Source organism: Chelonia mydas, chromosome 1, assembly GCF_015237465.2.
Source record: "Chelonia mydas isolate rCheMyd1 chromosome 1, rCheMyd1.pri.v2, whole genome shotgun sequence".
NCBI lineage: Eukaryota > Metazoa > Chordata > Testudines > Cheloniidae > Chelonia > Chelonia mydas.
The window spans coordinates 232,345,208-232,350,312 of record NC_057849.1 but is presented as its reverse complement, the minus strand read 5'-3'; positions in this window follow the sequence as shown (position 1 = coordinate 232,350,312).

The window sequence follows — 5,105 nt, the reverse complement described above, 5'->3', positions numbered from 1 at the left end:
TAGACAGGCCTGTAACCAGAGCTGATCCAGAGAATAGAAGGGTGTGCTGTCTTCCAGGTGCTAAGATACGGGATGTAGACCTGAGGTTGAAGAGATCCTAAAGGGAGCGGGAAAGAATCCCCTAATTATCCTTCATGTGGGAACAAATGATACGGCTAGATTCTCACTGGAAAGTATTAAGGGAGACTATGCTAGGCTGGGGAAGACGCTTAAGGAAATCAAGGATCAGGTGATCTTCAGTGGGATTCTGCCTGTTCCTAGAGAAGGGCAACAAAGGTGTGACAAGATTAGGACTATCAATAGATGGCTCAGGCAGTGGTGCTATAAGGAGGGCTTTGGGATGTATGGCCACTGGGAGGCATTCATGGACAGAGGACAGTTCTCTCGGGATGGACTTCATCTGAGTAGGGAAGGAAATAGACTTCTAGGATGGAGGCTGGCACAACTGATTAAGAGAGCTTTAAACTAGGAATCTGGGGGAGATGGTTGGGAGATGTCCAGCTAATCTCCATGCCGGATTATAGCATTGAGAGGGAAGAAAATGAAGTGAGAAGGGATACAGCCATGGGTGGGAGAATGTATATAAGGAGGAAGGGCAGTGTGGATACCAGTCTAATAGGTTATACTGGCTGTAGAATGACCGTGCCTAATAGGGTACAGAATGTGAGTGAGGCCAAACAGCAAAAATTAAGATGTTTGTACACCAATGCGAGGAGCCTAGGTAACAAAATGGAGGAACTAGAGCTACTGGTGCAGGAAGTGAAACCAGATATTATAGGGATAAGAGAAACATGGTGGAATAGTAGTCATGACCGGAGTATGGGTATTGAAGGGAATGTGCTGTTTAGGAAAGACAGAAATAAAGGTAAAGGTGGTGGAGTAGCATTGTATATCAATGATGAGGTAGAATGTAAAGAAATAAGAAGCGATGGAATGGATAAGACAGAGTCCGTCTGGGCAAAAATCACACTGGGGAAGAAAACTATTAGAGCCTTCCTTGGGATAGTGCTTGGGGTGTGCTATAGACCGCCGGGATCTAACTTGGATATAGGTAGAGCCCTTTTTAATGTTTTTAATAAAGTAAATACTAATGGAAACTGCATGATCATGGGAGACTTCAACTTCCTAGATATAGACTGGTGGACGAGTGCTAGTAATAATAATAGGACTCAGATTTTCCTAGATGCGATAGCTGATGGATTCCTTCATCAAGTAGTTGCTGAACCGACTAGAGGGGATGCCATTTTAGATTTGGTTTTGGTGAGTAGTGAGGACCTCATAGAAGAAATGGTTGTAGGGGACAACCTTGGTTCAAGTGATCATGAGCTAATTCAGTTCAGACTGAACAGAAGGATTAACAAAAATAAATCTGCAACTAGGGTTTTTGATTTCAAAAGGGCTGACTTTCAAAAATTAAGGAAATTAGTTAGAGAAGAGGATTGGACTGAAGAACTTATGGATCTAAAGGTAGAGGAGGCCTGGGATTACTTTAAATCAAAGCTACAGAAGCCTGCATCCCAAGAAAGGGGGAAAAAGTTCATAGGCAGGAGTTGTAGACTAAGCTGGATGAGCAAGCATCTCAGAGAGGCGACTAAGAAAAAGCAGAAAGCATACAGGCAGTGGAAGATGGGAGGGATCAGCAAGGAAAGCTACCTTATTGAGGTCAGAACATGTAGGGATAAAGTGAGACAGGCTAAAAGTCAAGTAGAGTTGGACCTTGCAAAGGGAATTAAAACCAATAGTAAAAGGTTCTATAGCCATATAAATAAGAAGAAAACAAAGAAAGAAGAAGTGGGACCGCTAAACACTGAGGATGGAGAGGAGGTTAAGGATAATCTAGGCATGGCCCAATATCTAAACAAATACTTTGCCTCAGTCTTTAATAAGGCTAAAGAGGATCTTAGGGATAATGGTAGCATGACAAATGGGAATGAGGATATGCAGGTAGATATTACCATATCAGAGGTACAAGCGAAACTCAAACAGCTTAATGGAACTAAATTGGGGGGCCCAGATAATCTTCATCCAAGAATATTAAAGGAATTGGCACCCGAAATGGCAAGCCCATTAGCAAGAATTTTTAATGAATCTGTAAACTCAGGAGTTGTACTGTATGATTGGAGAACTGCTAACATAGTTCCTATTTTTAAGAAAGGGAAAAAAAGTGATCCAGGTAACTACAGGCCTGTTAGTTTGACATCTGTAGTATGCAAGGTCTTGGAGAAAATTTTGAAGGAGAAAGTAGTTAAGGACATTGAAGTCAATGGTAAATGGGACAAAATAGAACATGGTTTTACAAAAGGTAGATTGTGCCAAACCAACCTGATCTCCTTCTTTGAGAAAGTAACAGATTTTTTAGACAAAGGAAACACAGTGGATCTAATTTACCTAGATTTCAGTAAGGCGTTTGATACTGTGCCACATGGGGAATTATTAGTTAAATTGGAAAAGATGGGGATCAATATGAACATTGAAAGGTGGATAAGGAATTGGTTAAAGGGGAGACTACAGCGGGTCATACTGAAAGATGAACTGTCAGGCTGGAGGGAGGTTACCAGTGGAGCTCCTCAAGGATCAGTTTTGGGACCAATCTTATTTAATCTTTTTGTTACTGACCTCGGCACAAAAAGTGGGAGTGTGCTAATAAAGTTTGCGGATGATACAAAGCTGGGAGGTATTGCCAATTTAGAGATATCATACAGGAGGATCTGGATGACCTTGTAAACTGGGGTAATAGAAATAGGATGAAATTTAATAGTGAGAAGGTAAGGTTATGCATTTAGGGATTAATAACAAGAATTTTAGTTATAAGCTGGGGACACATCAACTAGGAGTAACGGAGGAGGAGAAGGACCTTGGAGTATTGGTTGATCATAGGATGACGCCAATATGATATGGCTGTGAAAAAAACTAATGCGGTCTTGGGATGCATCAAGAGAGGTATTTCCAGTAGGAATAAGGAGGTTTTAATACCGTTATACAAGGCACTGGTGAGACCTCACCTGGAATACTGTGTGCAGTTCTGGTCTCCCACGTTTAAGAAGGATGAATTCAAACTGGAACAGGTACAGAGAAGGGCTACTAAGATGATCCAAGGAATGGAAAACTTGTCTTATGAAAGGAGACTCAAGAAGCTTGGCTTGTTTAGCCTAAATAAAAGAAGGTTGAGGGGAGATATGATTGCTCTCTATAAATATATCAGAGGGATAAATACTGGAGAGGGAGAGGAATTATTTAAGCTCAGTACCAATGTGGACACAAGAACAAATGGATATAAACTGGCCACTAGGAAGTTTAGACTTGAAATTAGACGAAGGTTTCTAACCATCAGAGGAGTGAAGTTTTGGAATAGCCTTCCAAGGGAAGCAGTGGGGGCAAAAGATCTATCTGGCTTTAAGATTAAACTCGATAAGTTTATGGAGGAGATGGTATGATGGGATAACATGATTTTGGTAATTAATTGATCTTTAAATATTCATGGTAAATAGGCCTAATGGCCTGTGATGGGATGTTAGATGGGGTGGGATCTGAGTTACCCAGGAAAGAATTTTCTGTAGTATCTGGCTGGTGAATTTTGCCCATATGCTCAGGGTTTAGCTGATCGCCATATTTGGGGTCGGGAAGGAATTTTCTTCCAGGGCAGATTGGAAGAGGCCCTGGAGGTTTTTCACCTTCCTCTGTAGCATGGGGCACGGGTCACTTGCTGGAGGATTCTCTGCTCCTTGAAGTCTTTAAACCACGATTTGAGGACTTCAATAGCTCAGACTTAGGTGAAGTTTTTTGCAGGAGTGAGTGGGTGAGATTCTGTGGCCTCCGTTGTGCAGGAGGTCAGACTAGATGATCATAATGGTCCCTTCTGACCTTAGTATCTATGAATCTATAAGTCCACTGAGTCCTACTACTTATTCTGCCAACCACTAAGACAAACAAATGTGTTTACATTGATGGAAGATACTGCTCCCTGCTTCTTATTTACAATGTCACCTGAAGGTGAGAACAGGTGTTTGCATGGCACTTTTGTAGCAGGCGTTGCAAAGTATTTACATGTAAATAGGCTAAACGTTCATATGCCCCTTCATGCTTTGGTCACCATTCCAGAGGACATGCTTCCATGTGGATGATGCTTGTTAAAAAATAATGTGTCCATTAAATTTGTGACTGTACTCCTTGGGGGGAGAATTGTATGTCTGCTGCTCTGTTTTACCCGCATTCTGCATATATTTCATGTTATAGCAGTCTCGGATGATGACACAGCACATACTCTTTTTAAGAACGCTTTCACAGCAGATTTGACAAAACGCAAAGAAGGTACAGATGTGAGATTTCTAAAAATAGCTACAGCACTCGACCCAAGGTTTAAGAATCTGAAGTGCCATCCAAAATCTGAGAGGGATGAGGTGTGGAGCATGCTTTTAGAAGTCTTAAAAGAGCAACACTAGGATGTGGAAACTACAGAACCCAAACCACCAAAAAAGAAAATCAACCTTCTGCTCGTGGCATCTGACTCAGATGATGAAAATGAACATGCATCAGTCTGCTCTGCTTTGGATCATTATCGAGCAGAACCCATCATCAGCATGGGTGCATATATTCATATATTCTGGTGCTTGAAGCATGAAGGGTCATAAGAATCTTTAGCACATCTGGCACATAAATATCGTGCAACGCCAGCTATAACAATGCCATGTGAATGCCTTTTATCACTTTCAGAAGATATATTGTAAACAAGAAGCAGGCAGCATTATCTCCTGCAAATTGTAACCAACCTTGTTTGTCTGAATGGTTGGCTAACCAAGAAGTAGGACTGAGTGGGCTTGTAAGGTCCAAAGTTTTACATTGTTTTATTTTTGAATGCAATTTTTTTGTAAATAATTCTACATTTGTAAGTTCAACTTTCATGATAAAGAGATTGCACTACAGTACTTGTATGAGGTGAACTGAAAAATACAATTTTTTTGTTTTTTACAGTGCAAATATTTGTAATCAAAAATAAACATAAAGTGAGCACTGTACACTTTGTATTCTGTGCTGTAATTGAAATCAATATATTTGAAAATGTAGTAAACATCCAAAAATATTTAAAATAAATGGTATTCTATTGTTGT